At 37.3% G+C, this 16,210-nt stretch overlaps 1 long non-coding RNA gene across 1 annotated transcript; it reads right to left on the reverse strand.

Moving 5' to 3' along the window:
* Positions 1-190: 190 nt before the first annotated feature.
* Positions 191-13,584, reverse strand: LOC117426127 (uncharacterized). The gene is made up of 6 exons (XR_004663897.2): positions 13,383-13,584; positions 9,110-12,092; positions 8,288-8,444; positions 7,146-7,225; positions 3,893-3,958; positions 191-2,003 (listed from the first exon to the last, which is right to left on the reverse strand). It is a non-coding gene; the product is annotated as an uncharacterized LOC117426127 (long non-coding RNA).
* Positions 13,585-16,210: the final 2,626 nt, after the last annotated feature.

Here is a 16,210-nt window from a genome sequence, read left to right on the forward strand (position 1 = left end):
ATATATATTTTTATTTATTTATGTATTTATATGTATATTCAGGAGTGTGGAATTTAAAAAAAAAAAAACTAAAAAAAAACTTCTTGTCCAAGGGACAAATTGCTTGAAAAAAAAATCTACTTGCCCCCTCCCCGTTGCACAAAACACATGTAAAAAAAAGTACAATATAACTTGTAGGATTTTGCTTTTATTTAACAGGGAACACATTCAATCGATTGGTGATTTAATAACCATTTTTGATTCATGAAATGTAAGATGAAACGTGTCCGTGGCAGCGGCCTCCCCACTCTCTTGGTGGGCCTGTCACTAGTAAAACCAATAGTTCATGACAAAACTGAAAATTGAATACCGTATTACTTCGAATTAATGCCGCCCTCGAATTAACGCCTCACTCAGATACCAGCTTTTTAATAGACGCCGCCCTTGAATAAACGCAGCTCTCAATAAAGAAATGTAAAGGTTTTTTTTCTACCCCTGCTCAAAAAATAAAGAAACGCGCAACTCTGCCTATGTACATGACATCCCCAAAGAGACTGCAACCTTAATCCAGCATGCAATATAAACTAATGTACACCCACCTTAGTTATTTTATAGTACAGACCCGACAGACACCCCAAGAAGAACTATTTACAGCACAGCAGTCCTTCACCTCCCTTTTTCCAGCAGAGTTCAGTGCCAACACAGCAGGGGATAAAACAAGGGTCTGTTTACCTCGTCGTCAGCTTGGATGGTGAAAACTTAACTCTGAGGAACTTAGAGCTTTGCCGGTCACTGTAAGTTCTATCCGAAAGCTGGCTGAAGATAGCTTCTTGTAGGGGGTTTAGTTTTATTTTTTATTCACACTCAACTACCGTTGTCTCTCCTCTTCTTGTCCCGCCCCATAGCAACCAATACACAGTCCTGATTCGCTGGTACAGTACTCCCCTGACCCCCCAATTCCCACTTATTAGGCTCTCATTAACTCTCAGTAAATGTACTGTATTCAAGCCCTCAAAACACATGAGTATAGTGCTGCAGATCGGAGCCTCTCATGGCGCCGTTTCTAAAATGCCTTAAATCGTTTAATAAAGTACTGCAGCGTTTGTTAAGCATAGTATTATTAATAAAGGCCGCCCTCATATAATCGTCGCCCTCGTTTAAGGGCCGCAGTCATTTTGATCAATTTAAAATAAAGGCCGCGGCACCACGTTGAAATAATACGGTACTTTTAAAATATTTGGACACCTATACTACAAAAATGTGTTATTAATCATAAAATATTTTTTTAAACAGGTATGCACACTGAACAGCCATTGGGGTCTATGCAAATTAGGTATTGTGTTAGGTATCAGTTTGATTCGCTAACTGCGCCAATCAGGAGTCAGGTACTTTTAATGTAGCTTGTTTTATCCAATCAGTTTGTCGAAGGCAAGATGTGGCAACAGTTCCACTTCCTTGCCACAGGGTTAGGGTTTTTAAGAATATATCAGGAATGTCAGAACTGGGCAGACATATGGCAAATGACATTTAATAGAGAAAAGTGTAAGGTACTGCACGCAGGCAATAAAAATGTGCATTATAAATATCATATGGGAGATACTGAAATTGAAGAAGGAATCTATGAAATAGATCTAGGCGTTTATGTTGACTCAGAGATGTCTTCATCTAAACAATGTGGGGAAGCTATAAAAAAGGCCAACAAGATGCTTGGATATATTTTGAAAAGTTTTGAATTTAAATCAAGGGAAGTAATGTTAAAACTTTACAATGCATTAGTAAGACCTCATCTAGAATATTGTGTTCAGTTCTGGTCACCTTGTTACAAAATGGATATTGCTGCTCTAGAAAGAGTGTAAAGAAGAGCGACCAGAATTATCCCGGGTTTAAAAGGCATGTCGTTTGCAGACAGGCTCAAAGAATTGAATCTGTTCAGTCTTCGACAAAGAAGATTACGCGGTGATCTGACTCAAGCATTGAAAATTCTAAAAGGTTTTGACAATGTCGACCCAGGGGGCTTTTTCGACCTGAAAAAAAGAAACAAGGACCAGGGGTCACAAATGGCGAATAGATCAAGGGGCATTCAGAACAGAAAATAGGAGGCACTTTTTTACACAGAAGTGTGAGGGTCTGGAACCAACTCCCCAGTAATGTTGTTGAAGCTGACACCCTGGGATCCTTCAAGAAGCTGCTTGATGAGATTCTGGGATCAATAAGCTACTCACAACCAAACAAGCAAGATGGGCCGAATGGCCTCCTCTCATTTGTAAACTTTCTTATGTTCTTAATCTGAGTAATTTCAAAAGGATACTGAGCTGCCTTTGGATTTAAAAAAAAAAAAAAAAAAAAAAAAATACACTGCAACTGGTACTTCTACTAAATGGCCACATGATGACAGCATTGGATAAGAAATTAAAGCACACCATGCGGCTGTGCCATTACCAAGAGAGACACTCGGCGACCCTTGTGCTCCCCTGACTGTATGACTCCCTCTGCACACCACACAGCAGTGCTTTTACCAGGAGAGACACTCTGGGACCTCTGAGCTCCCCTGACTGTATGACTCCCTCTGCACACCATGCGGCCATGCCTTTACCAGGAGAGACAATCTGGGACCTCTGAGCTCCCCTGACTGTATGGCTCCCTCTGCACACCATGCAGCCGTGCCTTTACCAGGGGAAACCCCTGTACTTCCCTCCGCCAGTGTATTGGTTTTATTAACTATAGCTGTTGGGACACAATGCCTGGTATTATTAACTCTATTAATGCTTGCTGTCTGGAATTAGAACGTTGGTTATACTGCAGTCCCATATAAACAAAACACTACACCAGCTCCCTGTCCAACACTTAAATAATAATCATTGTGTTTAAAAATACCCCTAAACATATATCACAGGAAAGGAGAACCTCAGCAACCTTAATACTTTACACAGCCCCATTTTTTACTTGTGTTCTACTGTTTTAAAAAGGAAAAAATAGTATGACTTGCATGAATGTAGTAGTCCAAGCAATTGTAACATACCAAATGAACGGCCACAAAGTGGACCTTCATATAACATAAGGATCAACAGGGACAGACACACTGTATGTGCTACAGACAAAAATAAATGTAAAAACTAAATTGGTAGCTTTTCAAGAAAACCACTGATCACTGTTACGTTTTTTGTATTCACAGATTAAAAAACACTACCACTAAACTTCAGTAGGAAGTGAACCTGGGAAACAATGAAACATTTTTTTTGTTTTTATTAACATTTTTACCAAATGAATACTGTAACAACTCAGCTGCTGTCTCCATGCAGGTGAATGCACCACTGCATTCTGGTCTCTGTAGTTTATTCTAAGAACATGTGATCCTGGCAAATGACGCATCAAACTTTCTTCATTTAGTCTCCTAATGTTTCTTTCTAACTTAGTCTTACATTGTCTCTAATTGTTTCTTTTTAACTGCCTTCATTTGTTCTCTAAGTGCTTCATTTTTACTGTCTTAATTTGTGTCTCGCTAACTTAATGTCTTCATTTCTTTCTTACTGTCTAACTAAAGATGCCTCAGCCTGCCCAACTCTGGTTGCTGTGACGCCAAAAGAAATGCCACGACAACCAGAACAACACAAAGACACAGCACAACTGATGTTCTCTGCTTAAGAGATGAAAAAGAAAGAAATTGATAAATAAACACCAGAGTTGTGGTTCAGGCCTTGTCTTGTGTGTTGAAAATATTATCCAGTCTCAATCTGCCCCTACATATTGTACAAATAATTAATTAAAACCCTAGATGGCATTTTGCAAGGGTGCAAAGCAGCTATCTGTCTGGCTTAGTTGGTAGAACATTGGACTGATTTGCAGGGAAGTCAATGAAAGTCCCACATGAGGCATGTGTTAATCCCTCATTTTCAAAAAATATTGCTTAATTTACCTTACAGACCCACATGGTTTGGCCCCCTCTTTATCCTCATCTGGGTGGGCTGTCTTCCTTTTCCATCTGTGGAAACACAATCAACATTGTTAGTTATAACCAACATAATTTCTTGCAGTCACCACCATCACCGTTACTTGCCTCAGAATCTCAACTCCAGGAGCTGGATTTGAACTGCTATCTTCAAGGAGTGAAGGCTATGGGATTAGCCCACTGCACCACTAGCTCCCACAGGAAAGTGTTGGTTTGCACTGACTATAAGGTCAATCAACAAATTCTTTGAAAATAAAGGAAGGCAGTCTTCAAAGGACAGCAGCACAGCATGCTAGTATATTAGCCTACTGTGCCATCTCACATGCCTACTTTTTTATGTACTGTAAAGTACATTAACCAATTCTTTGAAAATAAATAAAGGAAGGAGTAAGGAATATGATTGCACACTTCATTGAGAAATTTGGATATTATTGCACAATTGCACTGCGACATTCCTAAATGTATTCTGCATTTAGGTCTTCCTAATCCTCTGCCAAAGCACTAATTTAGAGTGAATTTCTGATTCAAAGGAATGCAAAGGAATTAAAAACTTTGTCCATATCGTAATGTAATCACTACCAAAATAGTGATCAAAATCATTTGGATTCAATTACACAGCACTTAAAACCAAAGCAATACAAAAACAGAACAATGGTCTTAATATATAGTGTTTATAACTGGATTAAGTGCATCATACATTAATCTTTCTGGGATTTCTGCCTAGGAAACAACACAACAAATAGATTTTTTACTACACACAAGTGGAAAAATACTATTGCATTCTACAAACATATGAAGAAGGGTTAAGTAACCTCTTGTCACAATTAATAAAGAAAATAGTTTTTCTTTCATCGTAGATCCTAGACTAATGAAGGTACACATTGGTTTCCTTGCAAAAATACCAAAATCCACCTGATTGCACAGCAATAGCAAGAAAGTTAATTTTGATTTTAAAAAGTGTCCGTATAGTTAGTAATTAATAAAGCAACTGAAGACCTGTATGTTGTTCTGCATACTGTCCCAAGGAAGATGAAGCAATAAAACTACCTTACCTCATACCATTGTTTAATCCAACTGGGTCATGTTGGGTAAAATTGCTCATGTGTTTCTGCAAATGGAACCATTCTAGCCAACCGCACACAATGGAAGATCGCTTGTGTGATATTCCAGATGGAAATCAGGATTTACTGAAAATATCCGCCATCTTATATTAGCTTTCCTTTAATCATTGTCAAAACTTGACAGATTCAGATATCCCCCTGGAATTTAACTATAGCTTCTAACCTTTTTACAAAAGCAAAATAGCTGGCCGTTGAAACTGAAAGCAAGTCTTTAAATATTATAGCTCTGTGTTAAATGCGTTATACAGTATTACTGTTGGCTTGAGATTTAGTTCCTTGGTCCATTGTGAAGGTTATGATGTCCGATTTGCCAGACTGGATTGTCCTCAACTGGAGTCAAAAGAAAAAAATATCTTGTATGATTTGAAATGTCTAAAGCAAAATCTGAATCGTGTAAGACAAATCAAATAGTATTGGGCAATAGTATTCCATGCCAGATTGGCTCAAGCACAAGATTCTACCTATTGCACTCCTCAAAGCTAATGATGCATAACAGATCCTTTTTAAAAAGCAGTGACACCTGTGGTGCGTTATAGTTAATAAAATACAGTAATGGTATAGCTGTGTCCCACCTCCCAAAATCAATCTTATAGTTCCCTATTACTGATTGGTGGAGCCTGATCCTTTGCATTTCCTGTACGCTATATCCGAACACAACACACTGGGACAGGGGCACTTCCATTTTGAGCGCAGACACGAGAAGAGCACTCCACAGCTCGGCGTAAGGAAAAACACTGCTAACTCTATACCTCCAGATTGTGACAATCTATGCCTGGTTGAGACTCTAGATCATGGCTAATCAGTACCACAACTCATACTCACACTACGGTAAGGAGAACAACTTTAAATAAAGATACAAGGAAAGGTTAGCGAGACCTGAACTCTTGCTACTGTACCTAAAACAACCCTGTTAATAAAAGAGAAACGCATTGGAAAATAAGTCTTTTGTTTTTTGTTAATAAGGACTATTAAGAACATTAACATACTGTACAAGACTTAAGAAATCAGTATGGTTACTTATAACCTGCAATAGAAACTTTATCAGTGTAGTTGGGCAATGTCCCTCCTTCCTGACTTGTATCTCACATTGATTCGTTCTGAATACTTAAACCTACCCCAACTATTGAGTGGCAGCACATTCATAAGAACATAAGAACATAAGAAGGTTTACAAACGAGAGGAGGCCATTTGGCCCATCTTGCTCGTCTTGAAGGATCCCAGGGTGTCAGCTTCAACAACATTACTGGGGAGTTGGTTCCAGACCGTCACAATTCTCTGTGTAAAAAAGTGCCTCCTATTTTCTGTTCTGAATGCCCCTTTATCTAATCTCCATTTGTGACCCCTGGTCCTTGTTTCTTTTTTCAGGTCGAAAAATTCCCCTGGGTCAACATTGTCAATACCTTTTAGAATTTTGAATGTTTGAATCAGATCACCGCGTAATCATCTTTGTTCAAGACTGAACAGATTAAATTCTTTGAGCCTGTCTTCATACGACATGCCTTTTAAACCCGGGATAATTTTGGTCGCTCTTCTTTGCACTCTTTCTAGAGCAGCAATATCCATTTTGTAACGAGGTGACCAGAACTGAACACAATATTGTAGATGAGGTCTTACTAATGCATTGTAAAGTTTTAACATTACTTCCCTTGATTTAAATTCAACACTTTTCAAAATATATCCAAGCATCTTGTTGGTCTTTTTTATAGCTTCCCCACATTGTCTAGATGAAGACATCTCTGAGTTAACATAAATTCCTTGGTCTTTTTCATAGATTCCTTCTTCAATTTCAGTATCTACCATATGATGCTTTTTCGCTTTTGAAAACTACATTTTCTTATATAGTTTATCTTTCAAGTTTATACTTTAGACAATAATTAGCACTGTATTTGTTTTCTTACCGCTGTCTTAGAACACTTTTCAAGTTATATGTTCAGATTATACTGTATATGAAAAGGGAAGTTAAAGCAGTGGGTCGACTACTCTGCATGTGTAAAGTATGGATCTGGGCCAGGGCCTAGGCTTGTCCATGCTCCTGCTACATGTTTGTACAAAACAATCCATAGCTTTACTAGTCAGTACTTGGGATGTTTCAAACAAACCTGGTGTTTCACATCATTCTCTGTAACTTCTTGGTTGTTGGAAGAGAGTGTTTGAATACCTTCTCCATACTTCTTGTAAGCTGGGAAAAAAACAAAACTGATGTGAACCATCCATAAAACCTTACGTCAAAGTAAGTGTTCTGGGTCATTGAGGTTTAAACAAGGCAGCAGTGAAACAATTTGTTTTTGCTGAACAAGTATTGGAACTTAACTGAGAAAATAAAAGAATACAGCGGTGTGCCAAATATTAGAACAATGACTACTAGTTTCCATCACACTGTGAATATGAAATGGTTTATATGAGCAGCTGATGAAGCAAAGCAGCAGGGTTTACAAAAACAAACATGTGTGGCTGGTTTTACAGTTACTCAAAGACTATTGTTAATCATAGTCTTAAACTAGCTGATAAAGTCGCAAGTCACTCACTGATGGCTACTGAAGCGATACTAAACTTGATCAAATCTGTTTTGTCATTTTGAAATGCGTTCTGTTGTACCAAAGATATTTGTTAAACGTTTCTCATTGAGCAAAAATGGTTACAATAGCATATATTATGTTGTTTTAAAATATACAATCTACTACATTGTACATGCTCAACATATTTTACTATTAAAAACACAATGCTGTAAACATATGCATTACCGTGTTCTGTATGTTAGTCGCCTACCGTTCTTTTATACATCAGAACATTGCAATGCTTTACAGCCACTCAGTTGCATGTAAACCTTCTAATCCAATTCTTCTGTTTCCAAAGTTATATTAAGTAGGATGAAAGTAAGTTGCATGACTAAAAATGAGTGATATTAACTGGAGCATGACAATAACTGGTGATATTGCCAGGAGCTTGTTCCCATTGACTCCCCATATATTCTGGACATTCCGGGACATTTCAAGATGATGATAATAAGGATGACATTAACAGGAGTGATTTTAAGTGGGTTTGACTGTAATTCTAATCAAATCATGCTCTAGAAATGTAACCTGGAGGCCTGGGTTTGAATGTGAAATGAACCGTGCTCAATCAGCAGGAGGGTGGAGCTCCAGGGCAGGCTTTAGGCACCCGAGGGGCAATAAACACAGAGGCCTTCGGTATACAGTGCAGCCAATCACAAGTACCAAAATCCCTCACAAATAATACTAACCGAAGGTACCCCTTTACCCTGTGGTCTGTGTTTGGTCAAGGTGTCTGCTGACTCCTTTGAGGCAACCAGAGTAGGGAGAGCAGAAGAGTGACGGCTTTGACTCTCCCTGCAAGGATGAACTCTGTTGCCTTGAGCTGGATGAGGGGCTCCACTGGTCCTGAGTGTCACAAAAAAAGAACAGAGATCTTTCAGCCAATCAGAACGCACATGTATTTCACCACGCATCATAGAGCAACCCTATTCATAACATCAGCTGTGCTGCCTTAAAAAAAATAATTCATGAGGCATCTCTGGGAATTCCAGAAACGGTGGCATCACACCTGGATGCATACCTTAATAGTATTCTCTTTATCAAACTTTTCCCTCTTTCGAGTAAAAGTCACAATAGACTAAATAAAGGTTGGTAATGATTAGATGACAAACATAGGTGGACCTTTAAGTTGTGTATTAAAAATAAATCAGTTTATAACAGAGTTATAAGATGATGGACGTCTGTGTATGTGTTATATCGACACACATAGTGCTTAAAGAAACTTCGGCTTTCAGCCTTGGTCCATTCACTTCTACTTGATAGTCTGCCATACACAGACAAACGCCATCCTATAAATCTACATTAACACACGTGTTTGTACACCTTAAAAACTACCCAATAACATCCTCTTATGATTCATAGAACAAAAACTGTACAAGTGCACAGTACACTCTATGAGTGTACTGTGTAAATATTTAAGTACATAAATTGAAAGCCTTATAATGAATTAATTAAATTAATTGAATAACTGAACCCAGTTTCCAAAAGAACAACATAAAAGCTTTGCTTACAGCAGTGTTCTCAGTGTTTGCCCTCAAGAGGTAAACACGGCTAAAATTGAAAGAGTTTGGCATATCAACAATGGATATTAGATTGGTTCCTCATAGTTCAGACAATGGGGGTCGAGATGTTCCTTTTTAATCCTATGTACAAATAACAATTTTTTCTGTCAGCTCATACTGCAAGTTCAAATTCCCGTCAGCGGCATCTGAGAGCAGCGCAAAGAGTCTGAGGGACCTGTAGAAGGAATCCACACTTCTGCCAGCCTGCAGAAAAGAACATTGGGATAGAAAAGAACAATTAGGTCAAAGTAGCGATTGTGTTGCTATGCAACAAAAAAAGGGAAAAGGTACAATATGTAACTTAAAATAACATTGTGAAAACTATAACTACGAAACTAACCCTGGATGTTTTTGGGATGGCACTTTCTGAACACTTATCCCTGTGGACCTATACACTGAGATATGTTATTATCCCTACTTTGCCAAAAAGAACTGACAGATATGTATCTGATTGTTTATTACACTACCCTCTAGGCCTCAGGTGGGTGATGTAAAGATAATCTCATGCTAGGCAAAAGCCCCAAGCCTAATATTCTAATATTGGTTTCAGAGAGACACTGGCAGTTTTTTAAAGGTTGCTGGCAATTCACCATCCTTAACAATGAGTGTCTTCCAGCACTGAATCAAGGTAAAAAAAAACAGGCCATATTAGCTAATTATTTTAGTTTAATATGTTAAAATAATCATAGTTATGATTATTTTAACATATTTAAACATTTTAAAATGAAACGTGTCTTTCTTTTCTATTGCAGCACCTAAGGCATTTCTCTCTATACAGTTGTTATTACAAGTGTACATGGAAATAAACACAACTATGCAGTGACAGCAAATATACTGTATCTTACATGTTTTATTTTTTAATGTAGTTGGAGATCAATGTTAATTTGTGATTAGGTACTCTATTCTACTAACTATGTCCTGCTGGTGGAGCCAGATGGCTGTGCTACAGTTTAAATAGCAAAAGAGAAACACACGCATTTTTAATGTCCAGTAGTTGTCATTATGTATATGTTTTCTGCTGCCCTTTAAAGCCAGTTTCTTTGGTTTAAAGTTTGCCTTTCCTGTCCGCCTTTTAAAGACTGTGGGCTAGATTTTCAGCTATTTAACCCAAATTGTATTTTTAAGAAGTGAAAAACTAAAATATATATTTAAAAAAACACAACTTCAGGCAACTTATAAGCCCTACTGTTAAATGTCTAAATTGCTTTTTTATGGTTTGGAAACTTTATTGGGTGTGATTTTCCTTTTTGAAAAGAATGCGCTAATGACAATCTAGAGTAAATAGCTTTGAGAATATAGCCCGGTGTCTCTTGCTAAATAAAAACACATTCAATGGGATTGCTGTCTTGGCAGTCACCACTGCAGAAACTCACTTTTAGGAGTAAAATTAACAGATCTCCCACCTAACCATTGTACATTGGCTGCAAATAGATTACATTAGGGTCCACTGCACCTGTGGAGCATCTTGCTAATTAAAATCTTTAGCCTATTTTTGAAAAGGGAGAATTATCTATTCAAAGAAATCAAGATATTAAATTACTTAAATGGGGCTTGCATAGAGTTAATGGGTAACAAAGGTCCCACCTCCTATTTCTCATTGTTTCAGTAAAATGGATTGCATTTTGGGGTAGCTCTGATCTTGTGAGACGTTTGCTCATTCAAATATTTTTTCATATATTTGAAGATTATCTGTCTGGAGTAAAATGGGCAACATTTTCATCCATTATGATTTTACATCAAACTTTCACAGATATGCCATACTGTTCTATATTTGAAATAATACACTTGGCCTCCCTCAATTGTTTGCTAATCCCTGATGAAAAGCAAAGTTCTCAAATTGCAGAAGACTTCATTTCATTTTTGCAGGCAACATGCTTTGCTTGTCTGGAATTTCAGCGCTCTTCAGCAGAACAGTAGCTTATTTATAAAATAAAATAATTAAATTACAGTTAGTGAAGCTTACAATCCATAGCAGGTAGAAATTATTCAACTAACCTGATATTATCTTGGTCATTGATCTTAAGAATTCAAAACATCTTCTTAAGATAGCTCCATTACTTATTTTACTTATTTTAAGATTTCCTAACAAAAGTATATGTTAAGAGCTAGGCCCCGATAATGTGAGAAGAAGTTAAAAACTAGGTACAGTTGACTCAAGGATTTAATTTTAGAAAAAGCTCAATTGAATCAAAGATAATTGAGAATTTAAAAATAAATGCCAAATATCATGACTATGGGCATTACTCACAAACCTTTACACATTATTTAGTCTGTTTTTCAGTGCCTGCTTTTATGAATTAAATAAAGTTTTATATTGATAAATCTTGTTAAAACATAGCTAGCAAATATATACCACCTCAGTCAGAAACAAAACATTTCACTTTTAGCTCACAACTCTTTCATCTATAAGCAGACACCCTCTGTTTTACACGTACACTAAACTACAGGTTAAAGTGTTGTTTATAACCGGTAAGGTTAGAAATCAATGGGAAATAACTACATATGCTTGGTAATAAATCCTTTCTTTCTACGCAGAAACTTTCTTGAGAGTTGAGCCTTGTGATATCTGCACATACATTTTTGTAGGCCTTATCTAAAGCTCCTTTACAGTTTTACATCTCAGAGGGACGTCTCTTTTTCTTCCAAATTTGCATTGGACGTGAGACGAGTTAGAAAAATGAACTTGTAAAAACTTGAGGTAATTGTTCCAGTTTTCTGTTACTCTTTTCGCTGTTACCCCTGCGCTTTCTGCCTGGCTGTACAAAGCTCTGTGGTGGATAGCAGGGTGGAGGAGCTGCTGGAAGAGGTGCTGGAAGAGGAGCTGGAGCGAAGGCCGGCCTGGGAGTTGGTGGAAATGCAGCCTCCGAAAGCCAGAGGCATGTTCCTCAGCAGCTTGATCAATCTTTTTTGAGCTTCTACAGTTTTCTGTAAGCTGGCAAGAAATGAGAAAGTTGTTTTATTAAATACCTGAGATTGTTTACAGCCTCGTATTACAATTCTAGGTCTTCAGAGATTTGTGTTCAGAAAGAATTTTCTTATCAAATGATAGTGGTGGCACCCAGACACACTGAGAAGTGAATGATATTTCAAACAATCCAATAATTTAAAAAAAAAAGATTTCTGGTATGTTTTTGAACAGTGCTTAATGTAATTAGTCTTGTTATAATTCAAGTGAATGGATCATAATAGTTTCCTCTCACATCAATACATGGAACGATGGTAAAATGTGACAAGAATGATCTTTAAAGGGCAGCAGTGTGGAGTAGTGGTTAGGGCTCTGGACTCTTGACTGGAGGGTTGTGGGTTCAATCCCAGCTGAGAGACACTGCTGCTGTACCCTTGAGCAAGGTACTTTACCTAGATTGCTCCAGTAAAAACCCAACTGTATAAATGGGTACTTGTATGTAAAAAATAATGTAATTGTATGTAAAAATAATGTGATATCTTGTAACAATTGTAAGTCGCCCTGGATAAGGGCGTCTGCTAAGAAATAATTATATATATATAAACAGAAGACATAGTTATGTATTTGTTAAGCTTCATATTTGTAATATTGTGTGAGGGTCGAGTAATGTAGGCAAAAATAATAAAACAGTAAATGTAATTAATTACATTTATAACAATATATTACAAAGCTAAATATATAACTTAATCTGTATTGAACAGAGAATTCAATGAGGGTGGAGTTAATTTAACTTATGTTCTTCCAATAATATTTTCACTGGGGTTTGAAGTTTAAAATACAAAACTTCACCACAAACTTACCCCGAATGACCCTAGTATTAATGCTGGAGAGTAAAACATTAAAGATGACTATTGATAAAAGACTGTCTAAAGAAAAATAGACAAACTGGTTGTAATGTCTTTTTCTCCACTTTGATGAATGGCTTCCCTAAATATATGCAAGCAAAAGCTGTTATGCTAGTTTGGCAGTCTCACCTATAATCTGCCCAGAGCAATGCTGCTACCGTATAAAATTCCTGCTTCTGAATGCTATTCATGTGCACTAACTTAACACTACGGTTCATCATAAATATATGTGCTACCGACATGTTTGGCTATATGTGTTTTCAGTAGCTTAGACACCAAATATGCATGCATTCCTATTAGATCTAATTGTCTCGTCATTCAAAACAATTAATTTAAAAAGTAAAACACTCATGCTGAGCCCCTTTTTCAAAAGAGTGGTGATGGTAAAATTCTGATGAATAGCCATTCATACCTGGACTCTAACCTCTCTATTTCAAAGAAATCTTCTCTAGCCAGGCTGGAAAGCTGCAAGATAATCTGCATTTGTTTCCATTAAGAAAGCTGAACATCCAAAGTGTTAGCAGACAGATTTGTTATTTCGAAATGCTAATTTGTTTTTCATTCCCAATGAATTTGAAGAATACAGGAAGTTAATGTTCAGTGGAGGATCACAGTAGGAGGTTCAGTCCCCCCGCAGTTGCCAGAGTGATTAGAAACACACACTCAGTGAAGCAGGAGAGAATCTTCCAGAAGTCTCAGTGCTGGGTCTTTAGGAGGAGCTATTTAACAGCATTAGGCACATCTCCCACAGAGACAGGTTTTTTTTTTGAATAAACAGTTTCACAGATTTGAAACAGTATGGCAAGTTAGCCCAACATAATATGATGTCATTGTAAAGCTGTAGTTCTGTTTGAGAAAATGGTATTTTATTTACTATTTGTTGCAGTTGTTGTGTTTATTTTAATCTTTTATTACAATCCTGGCGTAACTTGCACAATTTCTGTAGCAAAACCTAAGGTCAAGTAGAGAGTGTTGTGATGAAGGCATTAGTCGAATCATTTGACTCGGTTGACTTAAGTTTATTATAGATTTATCTGTAACGTTTTGTCACTCATCGGCCCTTCCATCTTTCTCTCGTGGTTTTTATGTCAGATCTCCCATGGTATACTAGTCTATTGGAAGTAAAATGGTGTATATTTAAAAATTAATACATGCATCAAATAATGGAGATTATTGTGTAACCTCTTCATGCCTATTTTCTTGGTTCAGTGCAAAGGGTACAAAGCCACAAGAGTAATACTCTGAAAACTGAATAAAGACTATTAAATAGGTAACATATCTGCTTGCTAATGAACAATGTGACTGTTCATATATAACTCATCAGGCTTTTCTTTTTACACAGTCTATACAGGTCAGTAACATTTTAGGTAATGAGGCTTCTTGGTATATTTTAATACAAAATTATACTTGTTTATAAACTGCATAACCTGCCTGTTAGTGGTTTAAGAGGAACCAATGGTGCAAGTGAAATGACACTGGGAGTGTAAGGGATCTTAGCAGGCAAAATCTGTCCCCCGCAGCTCTGTTTCACTCCTCAGAATGTCAAGCTCAGTCTGAAGTCAGTACAGAATGGCATGCTGATCGTTCTCCATGAACAGAAAATGGACTATCTGATAGGTCTGCTCACAAACTAACAGATTCATTCAATAATGTATTCAATATTTTGTGATTCTGTTTTTACAAACTGGTGACATGCTGTTCTATACTATCCACGATCCCCTGTCAAAATGGTACATTTCATTTTTCATGTCTCTTTAAAGTTTGTACCAAGTAGCTCTGGGCAGGGGCAGGGTGATGAATGTTAACAGGATATTATACTTGAGCAGAAAGACAGCTGTAGGGAGAATTGACAACCAGTTTACTCTTTAAGATCAGAAGTTAAACATGGCTGAGAACATAATGGAAAGCTCATTTGCTGCTGCAGTCACTGTCCCTTGCTCTGTAATTTCTCTGTTAAGATCTTTCATATGTATTTGTGGATAAATATGCAACATCTATTAGCATAACAGTTGCATGACAAACATTATGATGAATTATTATACTTATCATCATTATATGTTTATCATTAATACTGAAATATGATTCTGTTGCTTGGAAACAGTTAATACTAGCAAATGTGCAAACAAGTTGTGACTCCCTTAGGCAAGATCCTCTAAATTGGGCAGGAATGGTTCACCCATAAAACATCCACGGCACACAATCAGTCCAAGAATGCGTTTGTGAAACACACCACATTATCCCATCATTAAAGATAATAAGCTGCATTATTTTTCCCCAGTGGTAATCGGTGTAGTCAAGCATAATTTTAATGAGCCACTGTTTTCATTCTGAGGCATACCAATCCCATTAGTTGTGAGAATACATTGTAAAATGTTCTGCATTTTGGTGGAGGCCAGGAACACATACCACACTGTGTTGATGAACATGTGGACTTAGTGTTCATGTATGCAAGTCCTGGGCAGTGGGCCTTCCATGAAAAACATCCAGACAGGCCAAAACCAAGACAGACGATGGCGCCCTGTGTAGCTGCACATTGTTGTGTAAAATACCTAACTGCCAAGCCAATGGTGGTGTATGTGTGTTTTAAATATCTGGACCTTTAAAACTCATTTAATCTATATACAGGCCATGGTCAAGAGGCTTTTTGAAATACAATAAGGACTTTAAATCATTTTAGCTTTATTTTCAGCCCCTATATACTGCCCTATATTCTGTCAACTTACCACTTGTGAATAATTAATAATTCCTACTTAAGTGCTGTCCACTGTATTGTTTTGTATCAATCACTGCCGAAAAATATGAAGACAGTCTCCATGCCAATTTGTTTTAGTGATCCCAAGTTATCCTACTACCTATATGTCCTGTTGAGTTCCCATGGAACAATACTTTTACAGTTTCTTTACAGGCAAATATATTAACCTCTGCTTGAGTTCTCCTCTGCCACTTTACAAGTAAAATTTAGCACAGGGCAAGTTCACTTTCAATTTGAAGATGACCAACAACTATAATGCTGGGATAAGCCTGCCACAGGTCAGGTATTTAGTAAGCATTTTATGTCAGCTCTGCTGATAGGCCCCTCCGGAGAGTCAAGTCCTCGGTCCCACCTACCGAGGAAATAAGTAGTCACTCCGTGGAGATCACGTTCTCTTTTGCTTCTCACAATCAGGTAGGTATAACTAACCTCTCCAGTTGAGTGATTGAATCTTGTAAAATAACTCTCACTTCGAGTTTTTCTGTTAG

The sequence above is a fragment of the Acipenser ruthenus genome, chromosome 11 (assembly GCF_902713425.1).
Source record: "Acipenser ruthenus chromosome 11, fAciRut3.2 maternal haplotype, whole genome shotgun sequence".
Classification (NCBI taxonomy): domain Eukaryota; kingdom Metazoa; phylum Chordata; class Actinopteri; order Acipenseriformes; family Acipenseridae; genus Acipenser; species Acipenser ruthenus.